The sequence below is a fragment of the Fukomys damarensis genome, unplaced genomic scaffold, assembly GCF_012274545.1.
Source record: "Fukomys damarensis isolate Sample0158 unplaced genomic scaffold, DMR_v1.0_HiC HiC_scaffold_20, whole genome shotgun sequence".
In the NCBI taxonomy this organism is placed as follows: Eukaryota; Metazoa; Chordata; class Mammalia; order Rodentia; family Bathyergidae; genus Fukomys; species Fukomys damarensis.
The window spans coordinates 8,030,522-8,051,177 of NW_022900932.1; positions in this window are offsets into that span (position 1 = coordinate 8,030,522).

The window sequence follows — 20,656 nt, forward strand, 5'->3', positions numbered from 1 at the left end:
CGCCCGTCGCAGGCCGCCTCCGAGAGCAGAGGACACGCGTGCGGGGCCTCCCATGGCGCCGGAGGGGACACGGAGCCTTCGGAGGGGAAGGGACTGGGCCACAGCCATGGGGCCAGCTGGCTACTGAGCTGAGCCATGCGCCTGGCCACTCTGCACCGAGGCCGAGCGGACACCAGGTTGCTCCGCACGGGCCGCACTCCGTCTCGGTGTCAGCCTTGACTCCTCCGGCCCGTCCCTATCCTGAGAGCTCTGGCCGCGCCCAAGTCCCCGGGGCTCAGTGGGCGTGGCCACACCGTCTTCCCCAAGCCCGCACAGCTCCCTTCCCACAGCTCTGACGCCACCGATCCTGTCCAAACCCAAGTCAGCTCCTGCCCTGCTTTCTGCCCAGAACCCTCCATGGCTCCCACTTCCCCCAGCGTCATCACTGGCGTCCCGGCCATGGTCACAATGGCCCTCTGGGATCCGGTATGGCCCCATGCTTCCCCCTGCTGCCACCTCGTTCCCTTCTCCGCCATCCCAGTGCCCCAAGCCTGTTCCCACCGTGGGCCCCTGCACTTGCTGCCCCGGAGGCCTGGAATGCTCTCTCCCTGATATCATCGTGGCTCCCTCCTCCAAGGTGCAAATGTCACCTCCGGGCACTGGCCGACTCCCGCCCCCCAGCACCCCACACTCCCTCTGCCCCTATCACTCACTGCATCTTAAATGCTATGCATTTCGCAGAGCTGCCCCTGCTCTGTCCTCTCCAGGAGGAATGCACACGTCCCAGGGGCAGGCATGCAGATTGTGTAGTGCTGTACCTGGGGCCTCTGGCCCGCAGCCCAAGACCGGGACTCGGTCCCTGCGTGGGGAGAACTGGGGATGCGAGTGTCGCCCCAGCTCGCAGCACCCAGGGCCCAGCAAGCAGGCAGGGCCGCTACAGGGCCAGCACCACCTCCCCCACCCAGCTCAGCCCATCCTCGGTGGGGCAGGGGTGACTGAGGCCCCCCAGCCTGGCTAGGAGGCAGAGGGCCTCAGCTAAAGCTGCCCACCCGGAGGCCCTGGGCAAATCCCTCCCCTTGGAGGAGCTCCAGGGCCCCATGCACAAAACAGGAGCTGGGCACAGGGTCCTGGGGCCCTGCCCCGCTGTGATGGGTGGAGAGGGCACAGGGTCCCTGGCTGGAGGGTCCAGAGGGGCCTCCTCTTGGGGACCCACATGCGGCAGTGTGACCTTGTGGTTGAGCGAGGCCTTTTATTTTTGTTGCTGTTATTTGTTGAGACAGGGTCTGGCTATATAGTTCAGGCTGCCCCTGAATGCACTGTGTAGCCCAGGCTGGCCCTGAACTTGCGGTGATCCTCCTGAGTGCTGGGACTACAGGCGTGCGCCACCATGCCCGGCATGAGCAAGGGCTTTCCAACAGGGCAGATGTGGGCTGGAACCCTGGGTCTGTCATTTCCTTGCTGTGTGACCTTGAGCAAGCCACTTAACCTCTCTGGACCTGTTTCCTCCCCTAAAAACAATTTCCACTTAAGACAAGAATCAAGTAAAAATAACATCCTGTGTGGTGGGGGCTCTGGGCTGCTGCGTGGGTGACACTCAAATAAGCACCAGCCTACCAGCCGGGGAGCTGGACTGTGGAGACTGCTAGCCAGCACCACATCCGGGGCTCCCCAGACCTCGATGCTAAGGCAGCAGCGAGCAGTGCTGGTGTGGATTTATTTGAATGTCTACTGAGTGTCAGGCACAGTGTCCAGCGCTTCCACGTCCATCAAAAGCCCTGTGAAGAGTGGGCGAGGTGGCAGCACAAACCTGTAATCCCAGCACTCAGGAGGCTGAGGCAGGAGGATCGCAGAGTTGGAGGCCAGCCTGGGAAACACAGGAAGACTAACTCCAAAAAAGTAAAGAAAGCCCTGGAAGTCTTCAGGCGGTGACTTTTCCTTCAGAGGAAGAAGCAGGACACAAGAGGGCAGAGCCCAGGCAGCCACCTGCCCCTGCCCTGTACCCTAGAGAGGGCGCCCTGTATGCACACCCTGGACAGGCTGGCTTCAGTTGGCCTGGTGAGGGCTATGGCCTGGCCGTGCCAGCCGGCTGGGCCGGGCAGGGAGAAGGACACCCTTGTTTCCCAGACAAAGGCCTGCGCGCCTCACCGGGGGTGCTGGGCAGCCACCACTGTGCCGGAAGTCCCTGTCCTACGCCCCTGCCTGCCGGGTGTGTGTGCCTCTGTGCCTGTGCTCTGATGGCAGGTGACAGGGCAGAAGGACCCTTGCCCACTCCCCCAGCACCTGCCCAACAGCCATGTGCCAAAGAGAGCACCAGCCTTCTCCTGGCCCAGTCCCCAGCCTGGGCTGCAGTGCATGGGATGCATGTAGGGCTAAGGCTGGGCCTTGGGGGCCTAGGCCAGACAGCATGGTCCGTGGGAGACCCAGGCAGGTGAACCCCCGTGACCCCCAAGCCCAAATCTGGTGCTCCAAGCCTGGAAAGTGACCACCGAGTACACTCAGGGCCCGCCACCTGCAGCCCCCAGGGCAGATGTCTCCTCCCAACAGAATGGGGTTTGTCCGTTCCTTCCAGGGCCACAGCAGGAAGACACAGCGGGTGCTGGAAAGCACCTGCCTCAGACACTCACTGGGGGGTGTCCCAGTCTCCTCTGGTCAGGGTCAGAGCTGAACCCCCAATCCCCCTGTGTGTGCTGTTCCCTGTCAGTCATTTACACCGTAGTATGAACAAGCTGGCCAGACGGAATCACAGGACTGCAGGAGGAGGAAAGAGGACCCCAGAACAGGAAAGACTCAGCAAGAAGGAGGTATCAAAGACACCTGAGAAGTGGAGAATGCAAACCACAGAATGAAACACACAGCTTGGAATCATTTCAGCAGAAAACAGGTTCTTGTACAGAGAGAAGAAGGAGCAGAATGCTGGGGCCACTGATGGCTAATTCACTTGCCCTGTACCTCAATCCTATGAGGAGAGGATGAGCATTTCCCCATTCCAGGGGGGAAACCAAGGCACAAAGCGGAAGTAACTTGCTCCGGACGCCGCTGCTGACAGGAGCAGAGGAGGTTTGGCCCAGAAGGCCCAGCCCACGGCCTGCTCCTGCCCACTCTGAGCTCCCCACACCTCCCAGTGTCCACCCTGGGGCTGGGTGACCTTGAATACCTTCTCTTTCCACTCAGGAAGAACCTAACTCTCCTGACATCAATATGTGCGACTTGGGTCTTATTATTTTTCTAACACTGGGGATTGAACCCAGGGCCTGCTCACTGAGCTACACTGCAGGCTCGCTGAGCTGCCCAGACTCCACTCTAACTTACAGTCCTCCTGCCTCATCCTCCTGGAAGGTGACTCTGGAGGGGAAGGGACCCCCCGCCTTCTTCCTGGCCCCAAGAAGTAGAAGGCCAGGACCCTGTGGGGGGACACAACTCGGGTCTCTCGGCTGGCGGGGCCTGAGCCTTCCAGGTAGGTGACCCTTTGGAAGTGGGAGCAGGAAGCCAAGCACAGCTGCTCGGTGACCCAGAGCCCGCGCCTGCCCAGCAGAGACGCCTCGGTGCGTTCACCACGAGTCCAGGAGACAGGTCCTGGAAGGCAGCGCCCTGGATGGCAGCCCGGACCGGAAACGGTCCAAATGGCCAGGGAAGAGAGCCGGAGAGCAGTGGCCAGGATGGAATGCGACTCAGCCAGGAGCGCAGCCAGCTGCAGCCGGCATGGGGGTGGCCCGGCCCTCGCAGATGGGGCGTTGCAACAAGAGCCAGGCACAAAGAGGCGCAAGCACTGTCCACGCACAGGCGACTCAGAACAGGCCAAACAACCCACTGTGTGAGTAGCCAGGACTCAGGCAAGGCCTGGGGACAGCCCGTGAGGGACACTGGCCGCTGGGTGGGTCAGGGAGCCTGGGGACACTCTTCTCTCTGTGCAGGTGTTGGTCTTGCTTATGGCCCTTCCTGCAGCTGCTCACTTACCATGTTTTCCTTCTGTTTATTCTGTTTGGTTGTTGTTTTGGTTTTTTGTCTGTTTGGGTCACCCTGTGTAGTTTCAGCTGGCCTTGAACTCACTACGGAGCCCAGGCTGGCCTTGAACTCACACTGAACCTCCTGCCTCAGCCACCCCAGTGCTGGGATTACAGGAATGCACCACACCTGTCCATGTTTTCTTTTTATAAAAGAAAAAAATAATATAAGAGAGAGAGGGGAGGAAAGGCAAGGGGATGGAAAAAGAATTAAGATGTGTTATGCACAGGTACCAACCCCCCACAGAGAATGTGATCGTTAAGGTTCTGCAACCATGGACTGAAAAACATAACTTTTTTTTTCCCAAAAATCACATAAGAGGGCCGGGGATTTAGTGGCACTGTGCCTGCCTGGCAAGCACAAGGTCTTGAGTGAGATTCCCAGTACCCCCCGAAAAAAATTCACAAAAGAGCCTGTCATGTAGCACATGCCTGTAGTCTCAGCACTCAGGAGGCTGAGGCAGGAGGATCGCTGTAAGTTCAAGACCAGCCTGGGCTACATAGTGAGTTTAAGGCCAACCTGAACTGCACAGCAAGACCCTATCTCAAAAACAAGAAACAAAACAACAACATAAAAAAACCTCCTCCAAATCATGTAAGAACAAAGACTTAAAAGTTTAAGAATTAAGCAAATTACCTTCACTGACTACCCCACCACTAGTGTACTGTGATTTTTCTAACGCCTTCACCATGACTCCCACCTGGTACCTTAGCATCACTTCTTGGAGAAACCAATTTGGCAATATGTGTCAAAGCCTTAAAAAATACTCACTGACCCTAAATGCAGAAAGCATCTGTGTGCAGAAAGATGTGCTCCACTTTACACAGAGAAAAGTAAAGAAATCATCTCAGCACCCAGCAATAAGAGTTAAGTAAATCACAGCGAGCCTCCGGAGGGAAGGCTGTGTTTACAATAAACATCACGGGGACTGATCGAGAGACAGAAGAGGAAGACCCACAATTTTATACCAAATCTACTCATCACTATGTAACAATATACACAGAGGCTGGGCATGGTGGCACACACTTGTAATCCCAGCACTCGGGAGGCTGACGCTACACAGTGCACTCAGAGCCATCCTGAACTACAAAGCTAGACCCTGTCTTAAAAAAAAAAAAAGATTCACGCTGAGGAACCCTGGGCAGGAAAGATACACGAGCGCCACTGATTGAGCGAGGCAGTGACAGTGTGTTAGTCTCAGAGAGCACTGCCCTGCATCCTGAGCGTGTGTCTCTTTCTAGGCCATGCTAATGGCTCATGCTAAAGTACCAGGCACTGTTCAAAGTGCCTTATCTTCACCCTTCTTTTGGGACACAAGCCCCAGTGCTGTATGAGGAAACACAGGCAGAGAGGCTGCCACTCAGGAACGGCCACACGGCTAATGTGTGTGAGGCTGATCTGGTTCCCAGCCCAGATCCCGGGGCTAGGAGTTCAGCCCTGGTCCTTCCCCTGCCCAAGGTTGCCAGGTTTTATTTTCAGGATTCCCTTCGAAGAAGTCTTTCAGCATCTGATCCCTTTCATCCAGGCCAGGACGATGGAACTGTCCATAATCCCCATGCACAGGAGGAAAAAATGACTTTTTCTAAAAGGGCAGGGACACTTCCTGCATTCCCAGAAAAGCACATGTCTGGCAGCTCAGCTGACAGCCAGAGCATGCCTGGTGGCAGACAGGACGCCTGCTGAAGCCATTTGTTAGGTCCGGTGCCTCTGCAGGCAGAAGATTTCCTCGGATGGTATGTTGTAAACCACCCACCACTCAGGAGTTGCCCCTCGGTGCTGGGGAGGGAACCAGCCACCACAGTGCCCAAGCCGGCACAAGGCAGGGAAGACCCCGCTCCTCCCAGAGCCTCTGTGCCGCAGAGGGGAGACTAGGAAAGCTCCAGGTTTGGGGTCCGCTCTGCCTTCTCTGAGCCCCTCTGCAGAGAAGTGGGGCCTGCTGGGCTGGGAAACAGGACAAGAACGTCTGCATTACCCCTGCGCCTTGGGACAAGGCCGCTCCACATTACCAAGGCAGTCACAGGTTCCCGTATCAGGGACATTAGCTAGGAGTGGGGTGGTGGCATCTGACCACCCACCCCAGGGTTGATGTCAAGGGGAAGACAGAGAGGCTGGGATTGGACACCTGCATGCAGGTCTGGCCTCTATCTCCCCATCCGGGGCTATCTGACTCTCAGAGCTGTGGCCTCTATGTGGGCAGAGAGGTCCCCACTCCAGACCACTGAGGATCCCTCCACATGAGCCCCCTCTTTCTGTGCCCCTAATGTCCTTTGGGGAAAAGGGTCCCTCACAGCTCTCTGCCCTCCATTCAGCCCAGATCAGAGGCTACAGAGAACACAGAGCCAACCCTTCCTCTCCTCACGGGGCAGAGGCTGGAAGGCCCGGCTGCCTCTTCTATCGCCAGGGATCTCACAGAGTCCTGGGTGTGGAAGTTTCCTCTGAGCATGCCTGGTGATGCACGCCTGTAATGCCAGCACTGGGCAGCTGAGGCAGGAGGCCAGCTTGGCTACAGTGAGTTCAAAGCCACCCCTGTGTGGGAATGCACATCCGTAATCCCAGCATCACGCTGTTAGGAGGTACACTCAGTCTGACCTGCCTTCAACCAGGACAGTCAGGAAGCAGGAGGCTGTGTATCCATGCGGCAGAGAGACCCGAACTCAGGAAACATGCCTTGCCCACCCGCTGTGGGAGGCTGCGGGGCACAGAGGTGGGGGTCAGGGCCTATGTTTGAACCTCGAACACCACAGGGGATGGGGAAGGGGAGTCCTCCGGTCCCACAGCCCAGGCCCATCCACCCAGGTCCCAGCTTCCAGCCCCCAGAAAGGGGTGGGCAGTGAGAGGAAGGCACGGCTTCGGCAGGCACAGGGAGCAGAGGTGGAAGTGGGGGGATCCGACCCTCTTCCCTCCTGGGCTCTCTGTCGCCTGCACGGTCCTGCCTATGTCCACTCTGTTCTCCAGTTGTTTCCTGGACACCTACCAGGCCCCCAGCCTCAAGGAAGTGACACTGCAGGAGAGGACAGGGAGTCTCAGCAGGGCGACGTGACACGTCCAGGGTCACTACGTGGGAGCACAGGGCAGAGCCTTCCAGCCTGGGCTTCCAGGTGACCAGCAGCAGCCCCAGCATGAACAGAAAAGCTGGGGAATGAACAGGAACATCCTCAGGTAGATGAGTGGCTGCCTCACGCCACGCAACCTTGGGGAACGCTACAGAGGCCCCCAGAGAGGCTGTGCACCCCTCGGCCTTCTTTGATGCCCCAGGACTTGAGGCAACCTCATTCTTCTTCTAAAGAGCCATGAGGATCCGGGTCTCGGAGCCCCGGGACCACAGATCCAGATGTCACCGAGGCACCTGGCATGGTCAGACAGAACTGCGGTTACCCAGATCAGAGGTCGGTGCCGGCCCAGTGTGGCAGCATAGCAGAGTGGCCCAGCCCAGATGGCTCCCTGGCTGTCCCCTTGCAGGAGCTCAAGCACAGGGGTAGGGCTGGGAGTCAGGCACAGTAAGTGTCCCTGCATCATCTGGGCCCCACAGACCTGCCCTGCCCCTTCTGACAGGCCGCACATGTGGTCTTGGAGGCCACTCCCCAGGGAAGACAAGGCGCAAGACTCGGCCATCCATTGTGGGTTTGGGGCCTGGAAGCTCTGCCCCTCTGGAATAAGTCTTTCCCCAGGGGCTCCCTCAGCACAAAAGCCTGCCCACAGCCAGAGTGGCCTGGGGACCTGCATTGGCCGGGCTGCCACCAGCCTTGGGTCACAGGGCTGATGAGGTCAGGCTCCTTCTAGCCCGATCCAGGGAGGCCGAGGCTTCTGGCTGCACGGAACCACACACAGCTCAGGCCTGCATTGGGTCCCACACAGGACTGGGAGGAGAGCACTGCAGAAGCCCCCCTCCATTCTTGGGGACCCAGCCCTTGCTTCCCATCCCCTCAGGAGAGAAGAGCCTGCACCCCAGCCTCTTGCGCCCAAACCCAGCCTCCTGCCTGGGTCTCCCTGTCTGTCACCCTCAGTCAGCTGCTAACCGCCTCGGCATCCTATACCTCAGCCACCCACCTGGCCCTCCCTGCCCCGACCCCACCAGTGCCTGGCTCCCACCCCTGCTCCTGGGGCTTCCCAGCCTTCACCATCTGCTGACCCCATGCCCACCCCGGCCCCTCCAGGCTCTCTGGGGCTCATCACTGCCTGGCTTTGTCAGTCTCAGCTGCCTCCGTGTACTCGAGACACAATAGCTCTGTAACTGCAGTCCACATCTCTGCTATGAGGAAGAAGGCATTGGAGGAGGAGGACTGGAGGAGGGGAGGAAGGAGGGGAAGGGAAGAAAGCAGGAAGAGAGGGAACGAGGCCCCAGGAGCATGAAGCTCACAGTCTTCTCCCAGATTCAAACCAACACGCTGACCCACACACCCAGCTGGCGCCGGTGCACGTGCACTGTGGCACCTGGCGTCACAGGAGCCTAGCTGGACTGTGGGGAGGAGGCCGCGGGGTCTGAAGCCCAGCAGAGGGGCCTTGGCATGGTGGGGGCAGGATCCCAGCCCACTGCACGCCGGCCACCTCCCCAACTCCTCTCCATTCAGTCGCCCCCTCCTCTGGGCCTGTCCCACCCAGCACCATGCCCCGGGGCCCCTTACCCTGCCTTCTGACCCCATCCCCCGCTGCCTCGTGGTTCTGAGTCTGGAAGACAGCAGAGTTCAGCCCAGCAGGAGAAGCTCTGGACCCTGACAGACCGAGTGCGGATGTGGTCTTGCCTCTTACCCGCGTGTGACTGTGAGCAGGTGCTCAACTCCTGAGCCTCAGTTTCCCACCAGACCCCGGTGGCAGTTGTGCCCCCTTCCTCTGTGTAGGTGGGAGGCGAGGAGCTGGCAGAGCGCTGCACCCCGCACGCAGTGGGCAGCCCCAGAGCGTCAGTTCCCGTGAGCCCCTGGTGACCCTGTCCATCCGGTCCAGTGCGGATGAGAGGGGGCCTTTTAAGCCCCCAAGCCTCAAAGCACAGCCCGAGCACCCAGCCAGCTGTTGGTTAAAAATGCAGACTCTCGGGCCCCAGCCCGGACAGGGAGTCAGGGATGCCCTTTTACAAATCACCCCAGGAGACTTGTGGGCACGAAGAAGAAGCCTACAGCCTCCTGGTGACTTGGTCACCGGGTTCCAAGCAGGACACTGGTGACAGGTGGGAGGAGGCAGTGGGGAGGTGCGGCCTTAGAGGAGAGACTTTAAATCATGGGTAGGGCCCGTCTGAGACCACAGTGACCTGAGAAGCGGCCCTCACTCTCAGGCCAGGGCTGACCATGGGCTGCAGGGTGCAGGGTCTGCACCCCACACAGAGGGCTCACTGGGCCTGGCCCAAACAGAACAGGAAGGCCGCAGGGCTGCTCCGGGAAAATCAGCCCCACGAGACATAACCACCCCACGACACACACCCTCTGTCACATACACACGGCACACATAGCCCCTCCTTGTCACACGCATGCCACCTAGCACCCACAGAACAGCCTCAGCAGAGAGCCAGCCACCCAGGAGGCTGTGGGCATGCGGCCCACTCTTCCCCCTGCTGTTCCCCCAGCTGAGCAAGGACAAACCCACTCCCCTCATCTAAGGCCGGCAAGGACCCAGCTTTCCACTGGTCACCTGCCTGCGGACTCCAGCCCTGTATGCAAACACCCACCACACCAACTGCTGACCTTGGGGCCCCGAGACACGGCCACACACCAGGGACACTGTGCCTATCTCGCAGGTACGCACACACACGCACGCACGCACGCACGACAACGGCGAGGCCCCTGGTCCCCAATCACAGGTCCCTGGCCCACCCCATCCGTGGACAGGTGACGCTCTTACCTCCACCTCTCTCTCCAGCTCACGCCCCACTGACCTCCACTCACCACCACAGCAGGGCTGCCAAGCCCCTGAAAAACCCTGAGGTGTGGACTGAACCCCAAGCAGGCTCAGGGTGCCCGAGGAGGAGCTCTTCACCAGAGGACCACTGGGGCTGCGGGAGGGTGTGTGATTTCACGGGGTCTGGAAAGGCCTTCGTCCCAAAATATCTTCCTCCGGCCCGGAAATCCCTCCCAGCCTCGGGATCCACTGCCGAGAGAGGACCCACCTGAGCTGTCAGTGCAGCCCCGGGGACAGCTGACAGCTGGCCGGAGAGTGGCGAAAGACAGGCAGGGCAGGGTGGTGCCAGGGCCAGGGTGCAATGCTGGGAGCCCGAGAGAATGTGCCAGGGCCACCCTGCCTGCCAGCTCCCACCAGGCAGAGGCCTGCGCCCCCATCATACAGGGCCAAGCCCAAGAAGCCAGGGCGAGTCCAGGGAGAGGGGACATCAGCATCTCCTGCACAGGCTGCTGGGGGACAAGGAGTCCCATCCCAGCTGTCCCTTGAGGAAGAGAGGGTACTGGGGAGCAGGAGGGGGTGGGAGCCCAGAGCAGGGGAGGTGGCCGGGGAATTAACCAGGTTCCAAAATAGCACAGGCGGTTCTGCCTCACCTCACCCGGCGCAGAGCCTGCCAGCTTCTGCTTTCAATCTGACTCACGCTGGGTGGGGGCAGGACTGGCGGCTTCGAGGACCGGAGCCACGGACGCCACAGGCAGCGGCCCAGAACTTCGACCCGTGGGGCTGTTCTCCCTGACTCTGGTCCCACCCTGCCGGGCCCCCTCCCTGCCTGCCCACCCGAGACCCAGGTGTCACTCAGTCTAGGAGGCCGCTGGCGATGGTACCTCCCCAACCCGGAGCCCAGCTTTGCCCCTGCTGTCCCCGGGATCCCTCGGCACTCATCTGCTGGGAAGCCAGGGGACACCAGCCCGGAAAGTCACCTGGAAATGACCTCTAGAGCAACACCCCAGGGCTCCATCCCAGCCCCCCACCTGCCGTATCTCCCCTGGCCCCACACAGGAATGAGAGAACCCTGAGGACTTGTGCAAAATTGCCACACACACCTCTACCCCTCTCCGTCCTTTAACACCACCAGAAGGCTGTGCCCCCGCCATGACAGACAGGAATCACGGCCTGGGCTATGTGCTCACGGGGCGGGCACCTGCGTCTCTGTTCTCCTCGCCCCTCTGCCCAGCTCCAGGGCTTCCTGCACAGGTGAGACCTGGCCGTAGGTGCCCAGCTCTCCTCCCTGGATGGCAGATGCTAAAGGGAAAGCCCCATCTCACACCCCACCTCGCACGGGCCACTTTCTATGCACGTGGGCTGCAGGGAGATGGGACGAGGCTCATGTGTCCCCTGGGGGGAAGCGGCTGCCCTAGCACAGGAGGGTCAGAGGTAACAAGTGTGGCCGGCCCAGCACACACTTCTGCCTCACCACCCTGGCTGCTCATGCTCTGTAGAAGTGTGAGCACCATGGGGGCCCCACAGGTGGCACCTGGAGAGCCATCAGGGCCTCGAGGGCCCAGAGATGTCCAGTGGGGTCGCACAGCCAGGCCTGCCTGCCCAGCCCGCTGCAGGGCCAAACCTCACGCCACTTCCCCATTTCAACCCCGGCTACTGCCTCGAAGGCTGAGGGCTGCTGGAGCTGGCTGAGGACCCATGCGGGTGTCGCTGTGGGCACAAAGTGACCCAGGCCTGTGCACCAACCCTGTCCTAATGGAGATGGCAGGTGGGGGAGGTGGCATCAGGAGGCTCACTTCATGATCAGTGGGCAACCACGTGACAGCCACGGGACCCAGAGAAGAGGCAGGGGCAGAGGCAGGGGGAAAAGGAAGTCAGAAACCGCCGCCGTCACAGCCCCAGGATTCTGGGGCTAAGCATAACACTCCCCAAGCCAAGGGCCACCCCGCACATCCAGGAGAGGATGCCGGGCGAGGCCCAAGAGGCACAGCCAGTGCCCAGCATGTGGTGAGCACTGCATCTGACCGTGCATCTCACAGAGCCCGACCACATCCGCCTCTTGTTCAGACCCCTCGAGGGTGCACTGCACCCCAGGGCTGTGGGTCTGAGCCTAGCCGCAGGGAGGGTCCACAGGGGAAGCTGCATGGACCGGAGAGGGCCGGGCAGAGCACCCCACCGCCCGGGTTTGGGGAGCGATGGCAGCTGTCAGGGCGTACGCACAGTTCCCCACTTGCCCACCTGAGCGCTCCCCGCTCCCACTAGCCAAGACCCGTCCCTCGATGGTACTGCAAGGCCCCTGGAGGGATGCAGCCAAGGGAGTCCCAGCATGCCCTGCCCCTCTGCCTCCTCCCTCTCTCTGCCCACAGCCCTGCCCCAGGTCACCTCCCAATAGGGCCCTTCACACCAGAGTCCCTGTGTCAGCCAACAGGGCTGAGGGGATGGTTTTGACCCAAAAGTGAGCAGCCAGATGCACAGCTTAGAAGCAAGGCCCTAAAAGGACCAGAGTAGAGGCAGCTGCCCCTCAGCCCTGGGCAGGAGACTCAGAGCAACTTGGGGAGGGGACAAATGTGAACATGGAACCTTCTCCCCATGGGAAGAAGCAGAGCCAGGAAGGCAGGAGTGAGCACTAAGGACTTGCTGGGCCTACAAGCAGAAAAGAACCCCATGCCAGTTGTGGTGGTGGCAACATTACGTTGCTGGTGGCAATGCCATCAGAATTAGGAGACAGCTTTGCCATCCGCTCCAGGCTCCCACTATAGGAAGACTCCTGAGCTCCGTACCCCCAGAACTCTCGTGCCTGTGCACCCGCCAACACTACTGTCGAGTTCCACTCTCAAAAGTAGGCACAGGAGCTAGCCGGGCGTGTGGCACACGCTTGTAATGCCAGCGCTCAGGAGGCTGAGGCAGGAAGATCGCCACCAGTTCGAGGCCAGCCTGCACTACCTAGTGAGACCCTGTCTCAAAACAAACACACAAACAACAACAAAAAGCGGGCATGGGGAAGTGAGGGGTCACTGGGATTCAACCCTAAGAGCATGCATTCTGGAGCAGATCTGTCATTTCCGGCCTGGACGGCCCTCGTCATGTACATAACTTCCTTGGGTCTGAGTGTCCTCCTGTGTAAGATGAGGATAAAGTCCACCTTGGAGTTTCAGGAGGGATTGAATGTAAAGTATCTAGTCCAGTGCCTCGCACAGGACAGGGGCTCAATATTTGGGACATGGATGGATGGGTGGGTGGGGAGATGGAGGGATGGAGGGGTGGATATTTGAAAGGAGAAGGAAGAGACACAATAGCTGTCTGTAGTCCGGTTTCCGTCTGGTCCAACATTCCTTTCCACTAAGTTGACAAACAAGAAAACGAGACACTATCACTTCCCACTTTATCTTTTATGCAACTTGTATTTTCCTTCATTATCCTGACAACTGCAAAGTGAGATCTTCTAAGGAGCCTTAGCTGCATGACAGGGCTCTGGAAGAGCAAGGGTGTCCACCTGGGCCTAGGCCACCACGCCAGCTCCCACCATTTGGTCACACTACGCCAGGACCCCTCACCCCAGTTCTGCAACTCGTACTGCCTGAAGAGCCGGTCCAGAGCCAGGGAGAGGAAAGGAAGCCAGATGAAAGCACCAGGATGCTCTGGGCACGGTGGCATACACCTATAATCCCAGTACTTGGGAGGCTGAGGCAGGAGGATCACCAGAAGCTCAAGGCCAGCCTGCACCACACAGCAAGACTCTGTCTCAAAACAAACAAACAAACAAACAAACAACAGACCAGGAAGAGAGTGTGGGTACGGGGGTGGTCGCTGCAGAGGGAGTGAGCCTTGAACAGAAGCAAAGCACAGAGTCTGCTGCCTCTGGAGAAGTGGAGAAAGGAGTGGCACCAAGAAAGCAAGGAGCAAAAGCAAAAGCTCCTGAGCAAACAGGGGCCATCTGCAGGCACCAGCGCCCTCTGGATAAAGGCCGCGCTGCGGGCCTTCAAGGTGCTTGGCACCCTCCCCTCCGAGCAAGCCCTGGGTGGGCCCATGGGCCCTCGCTCTACCCGGCCCAGGCTCAGCCTCCAGCTGGTCGCCGCTCCTCCACCCGGGCCTGTCCGGCCTCCGGCTCTCATCAGCCCTCCCTGCTTCACCCTCCTCTGTGGGCCACTTGGGGACATTCATTCAATGTGCTTCAATCCAGGCTCTGTGCCTGGCACAGGCACACAGGGAGGACAAAGCCAGCAGGTGCTGGTGCGGAAGGCCACCGCTCACATGCCACCTGCTGTACTTTCCACAACTGTGACACCCCCACTACGGCCATGGAAGCCGGTACGGAGGGCTCCGTCATGCTCCGCTCATGTGGACTCCTGATATGACAGGAGGTCGTGAGTTAAGTGAGAGCGGCCACTCTGCAAATGAGAAACTGAGGCCCTGAGGTTGCTGCATTGTTTCCTAGCTAGCAGGGGGATCCTCAAGGGCTTTCCCGGGCTCTCTTCCTCAGCACCCCAGGTAGCAGACACTCAGAAGGGCCTCTCCAGCTCACACACCTCAGCTGGGCACCACCCTGCTGTGGCCTCACGCAGAGGTGCTTCGACTGCTGGCAGGGAGGCCGTGAGCCAAGGAAGAGAAGCCGGCAGCGAGTGGGGCAGTCCAGGCTCAGCACAGGGTAAGAGGAGCCGGCCCTGGCGCCTCACAACCGAGATGGTTCTGAAAGGCCCTGCTCCTTTGCTAAGACGGCCAGGAGGGCACAGAAGCACACTGGGCCCCATGTGGGCCAGGGGGACAGGAGGCGGAGACGGGGCTTCCCGCTGACCCCAGGCACAGGGCTCTCAGGTAAGTTGAGCCGGGAAGCAAGGCAGGCCCCAGGAGGTCAGGTCTGGACATGAGGCAGAGGCAGGACTGTCACAACAAGATCTTAGCTGCCCCCTGGCATCCTCACCAGGCCTCAGGGCAACCTGAGGAGAAGGCAGCACAGGCCAAACTCTCAGAACAGGAGCATGGAGTGGTCTCTGACAAGCTGGGCGTAATGGAGCACAGATGTAATACCAGGGCTCTGGGAAGCTGAGGCAGGAGGATCACAGTACAAGTCCCAACAACCTTGTCTCAAAATAAACAATTAAGAGGGCTGGAGTGGGTTCAAACCTCCAACCTGGAAAGGAGAGAGAGAGAGAGAGAGAGAGAGGCCTCACACTCCTGTCTCCCTGTTTCCTTGGGGTCCTGGGCTGGCACAGGGGGCTCCTAGCCAGCTGTGGAGTTCAGGAGTGGGGTTCCAGCCCCAGCCCTGGCCACCCCCACCTCTCCATTGCTGTCCCTTCCCAGAGGGGGCAGGGCATACACTGTGTAAGTACAGCTTACTGAGGCACAGAACTGTCCTCCAGCTCTGTGGATCTGCCCTGCCTGCCCAGCCCCATGCATTGGCCTTGAACATCACCCCCCTTCACCCAGGTACATACATGGGGACAGCAGACCCCATATCCCAGGTGCTCGTGCTCCCCAGGAGAACCCACACTCTGCAGAGGGGTGCTTGTCCGGCTCGCCCAGCACATCCCTGACCTGGAGGCTGGGGAGGCCTCAGGAAGCCACCGAGGGCCCCTGGCTCGGTTTCTCATCGTGAACGGGGTGGGATTCTCACCGCCCACAGCCCCTCACCCAGCTCTCTCTCCCTTCTCAGGCCCAGGCAGGGACTGCTGAGGAGTCCACAGAGCCACTGCTGCTGGGAGAGCCAGTGCCAGGATGCAGTGGGCACAGAGCCCGGGCACACAATGGGCTGTGTGTACACCCAGCGCTCCCCAGAGCAGAGCCGGGCAGGCTGGCATCTGGGGTCAGGCCAAGAATTCCAGTCCCAGAAGAGCCAGGCCTCCCCCATCCCAGGCAGCAGCCAGCCCAGGGTGGGCACACAGTGCCTGTGCCCCAGAGCCTGGGAAGAGCAGGTCGGGGGACAGGGGACTCTTAGTCCAGGCCTGGCCAGGTGGCTCCCAGAGGGGCGTGTGGACCACTGGTGATCAGGGAGGTGCAGGAGGAGGCGCAGGGGTCTGGAATCAACCTCTTCCCCACGACGAGGTCTGGATCTCCTTCCCCACACACATGGCGCCTGGGTTCTGAGCAGCTCTCCTAAGAACCAGGGCCCTGGGCACCCAGAGAGGCGTCGGCTCCCACCCCAGGGATGAATCACCAGCCAGGCCACTGCAGCCAGGGCAGTGGCGGGTGCACAGGGCCACGGCAGGTGGAGGTATCCTGTTCCTCCCATCGGAAACCACAGTTGCCTTGGCTGCCATTCTCTGTGGGCAAGGACTGCCTGGTCCCACATGCAGGGCAGCCCAGCCCCCTGATGTGCGGGGACTGAGGTCAGGGAGGACGAGGGCACCAGCACCTGGGCAGAAGGGAAAGCCAGGGAGCCTGCAGCCACACCGCAGCTGGTGGCCGGTCACTCGCCCCTCCTCCGAGCTGGGCACACACCCCAGGCCATCATAATAAACTGTGCCCCCGCCACCACCCACACTCCACAAAGGCCACACCCATCACAGCGGTGGCCCCGCCCCAGGACACAGCTGGATGGACACCGCCCCAGACACCCACAGACCGGGCCCCAGCCCAGCAACAAGGGGCCGAGGCCCGTCCCGTAGGCCAAGCTCAGGGTACCCCATGCCCTCCTCCACCCTGAGCAGGGCGGCCACCCCATCCCATCGGCCGAGGGAGGCTTGGGCTGGGAGGGCCTCCACTCAAGGTTCCCAGCCAGGTCGAGTCCAACTCCCAGCCCGGGCTAGCCCAAGGCTAATCCCACAGTGCAGGGGACAGGAAAGGAGACAAAGGGGACAGGAGAAGCTGGGCACCGAGGCTCCACTACACTGGCGGTGCCATTTCATTCATTTCCAACAACTCCTGAGCTCTAGGTCCAGCCAGTGCCGCACAGGGAGCTTCCTGCCCACCCTGCCCTCTTCCCGTGAGCGAGGCCCAGGGCCACCTGCTGTCCCCACCTCACCCAGCCCCCAGGAGGGCACACAGGGTGGACGTCAGGATGGTACAGGGCAGCGTCACCTATCCCAGCATCAGGACCTCTCCCAAGGGCCGGCTCCACCTCCAGGCGAAGCGAGGCTCTGGACTGGGCAGTGGGGGGCAGCAGGGCCTGGCTCACAGAGCTCAGGGCCTGGGGACACGGGCACAGCTCCGCCTCAACTGCAGGGTCCTCCCAGGATGTCCAAGTCCCACGGACTCGAGTCCATGTATGCAACACACCCTGTGCTCAGGTGCTGCCATACTGGCTTGTAAAGACACAGATACTCAGAAAGAGTCAGTCTTCACCCAAGTGCCCAGCCCAGGTTCCCGCCCATCTGTGGCTTTCGTTGTTGTTGCTGTTACTGTTGTTGTTGTTGGTGGTGGTGGTTTGGTTTTGTTTGCTGGTGCTGGGATTGAACCCCTGGGCCTTTGCACTGAGTTACATCCCCAGCCCCTTTTATTTTTATTTTGAGACAGGGCCTCACTAAATTGCTAAATTGTCCAGGCTGGCCTCAAACTTGGGATCCTCCTGCCTCAGCTTCCCAGGTTGCTAGGATTACAGGCCTGTGCACCTTGACCCCGGGCAGCCACCTTTCAGACACTGCCACTATGACTGTTCCAGGAAGAACCCTGCCCAATTTACCTTGACACAGACAGGCCTCGCCTTAATAACAATGCCGCTTCTCCTACTGCCATGGTGACCACAGGGCACCTCCTACTAGGACACTCCGTGCATTCTCATCCTCACTGTCACAACACCATCCTCCCATCACACAGATGAGGAAACAGGCATTAAGGCTGATGAGGTGCTCAGCACCAGCCGCCCGAGATGCTGGCAACACTTAGAAACACGGCTAGAAACAGCCTCGCTGGGCAGTCAGTGCTAAGAATACTGAACACCATGGGCACACAGCTGGGGAGGCGCTGCCTCGGCCTCCTCCTCCCCATCCCGAGCCCTGCGCCAGCCAAGGGCCAGGACTCCCACCCAGGGGCCACACGGGCCACAGCACCCCAGGTCCAGCTGGGTGTGCAGCACCTCTACAGAACGGTTGGGGGCTGTGGAGCACGCAGGATCGGGAGAACCACCCTGCACTGGCCAGAGCAGAAGCTGTTTCTTACCCTGTTTTGGGGTGGGGGCTGTACTAAGGATTGAACCCAGGGCCTTTGCACTGAGCTAATTCCAGCCCCTGTTTATTTTTCATTTTGAGTGAGAGTCTCACTCATTTGCTAAGTTCCTCAGGCTGGGCACAAACTTGAGATCCTCTTGCCTCAGCCTCCCAGAGTGCGGGGACATGAGGCCCCGCATCCTCCCCAACGCCAGGGATAACGTCTCAGCAGGAAGCAAGGCCACAGCACCCTGGCTGGACGGCACAGAGGGGCAGCACTACGCTACAGGGCAGAGGCCAGCCTGGGGCACATCGCAGCCCGTCAGGCCCACCACCACAGGGGGCTCTCCTCCTCCCACGTCCTCGCAGCCCCCGGGAATCACGAGAATGCCAGGCTCGTGGACACCTGGCTGTGGACAGAGTGACCGTACAGAGCAGGAGCCGCACTTCCCGGCCCACAGACAGGCCGGTGACAAGGAGACACGGTCAGAAATGAAGAACCTCGATGGGGCCCTGCAGCTGGCGAGGATCACATGGGCCCAGCATCATCTCCACTCCCAGCGCTGCCAGAGGGACCAGGACACTACCGTGGGAGCCAGAGGGAGGAGCCCCAGGAAGGGAGCAGCGGCCACACAAGGTGTCCCAGAACTGGGGGGTGTCCTGGGCTGCTTACAAATAACTGCCCAACCTCCAAAAACCCTTTCCTAGGCTCCCCTTCAGGCCTGTTTCTCCGTCTGGAAATGGGGCTTAAGCATCAGTTCTTTGATACCCTGGGGCACATCGGAACTGCACACCGGAGATATACAGTGAATATTAGTAAATCAAAGGCGCTGACAAGTCCTGCATTCAAGACACTGATTTTGCATGTTTTTACTTTTCTTTTTGGTACTGAGGACAGAACTCAGGGCTTCACATTTTCCAGGCAAGTGCTCTACTACTGAGCTACACCCCAGCCTCCACTTTACTTAAAAAAAAATAAAAAGTAATCTCAGTGTGGTTGTGCTTGCCTGTGATCCAAACCGTCTGGGAGACTGACTCAAGTTCGAGCCCAGTCTGGGTAATTTACCAAGACCTTGTCTAGGAAAAAAAAAAAAAAAGTTGTGTATAGTTATGGGCTATAAATGTTATGACATATAGATACAATGTGGGATATGTAATTAAATCAAGATAATTAACACACCCGTCATCTTCAACACATCTTTTTTGGTGTGAAAAATACTCAAAATTTGTTCTTAGCTGCCAGGCATGCTGGTGCACACCTGTAACCCCAGCACTTGGGAGGCAGAGGCAGGAAGATCCCTGAGAGATCAAGGCCAGCCTGAGCTATATAGTGATTTCAGGACCAGCCTGAGCTACAAAGCAAGAGTCTGTTCCAAAAAAACAAAACAAAACAAAAATGTCTCTCTTAGCAAATTTGAAATGTACAATACACTACTATTTACTGTATTTACAATGCTGTGCACCCCACTACTGGCTGGGCATGGTGGCACACACCTGTAATCCCAGCACTCAGAAGGCTGAGGCAGGAGGATCACTTCAAGTTTGTGGCCACCCTGGGCTCCATAGCAAGTTCAAGATCAGCCTGAACTACACAGTGAGACCCTGTCTCAAAAAACAAAACAAACAAACAAAAAACCAGTATTCCTCGTGTCTACTGAGGTGTTGCACATCTTGACTGTCCTGCCCCCACACCCCTATTTTGGTTCTGTGGTTTTCTGTTTGTTTGTTGTTTGTTTTTGGTACTGGGGCTCAAACTTGGGATCTTGCCCTTGTGAGACAGGTAGTAGCACCACTGAGCTAAAACCCCCAGCCCTGGCCTGTCACCTTTTGATCACCAAACCCTCCCACAGAAAATGTCTCAGAGACCCTGCCATCCATTTGGAGTCACCAATTCCAATCCATGGGGGCTCAAACCCAGGGAGCTGCTGTTCCAAGTCCCGGCAGTGTCCCTCCCGGCCCACCCGGGACACCAGCCCCCTCTGGCCCTCAGCCAGGACCTGAGAGCCCCCCAAAACAGTCTGGGCTGTTGCCACAGGCAGGGCACCAATGCAGGGGGCTTACTGAGTATGAAGCACTTCACAGTCATGGAGTCGTCACACAGCAAGACCAAGGTCAGAGAGATCCGGCCACTGTGCAGGAGCCCACAGCTTCTAAGTGGCGCCACCCAGATTTGAACCCTGGCAGTCAATCCAGAACCGTTTCCTCGCCCAGCTCTACCACTCACAACCTGGGTAACTAACCCCAGGGGACAGACGCTGCCTCTTGGGGCCTCTGTTGTCCCACCCATACAATGGGGCAATAAAAAGACCTATGTGCTAGGTTTCTGTGAAGATTAAGTTTGCAAATACACAGCAGTCCTAGCCCAGAGCCCGAACGAAGGAAGTAGGTGCTCCAGTTAGGCGACCTTTCCTTCCACCAAGGGGAGGTCACGCCTGGGCCTCGGGCTGTGTGTTCAGCAGGCTGGAAGCCACCCACAGCTTCCTGGAAATTGGACTCAAGAATCAGTCCCAGGCACTCTCCCTCCTCCGCAACCCACGTGGAGGAAGTCACAGGGAACTCGCCGTGACCCCCACCCCAGCTGCACGCCAGCACCCCACATCCAGGACGGAGCCAGAGTTCAGTCTTTCAATCCTCAGGATGAACCACTAGGTACACACGCAGTGGTCAACACCATTTTACAGATGGGGAGACTGAGGCCCCCGAGGGCAAGTGGCTTGCCAGGCTCACACAGGTGGGGGCCGCAGGGCTGGGGTTGGACTCTCTCAGCCCCGATGTTA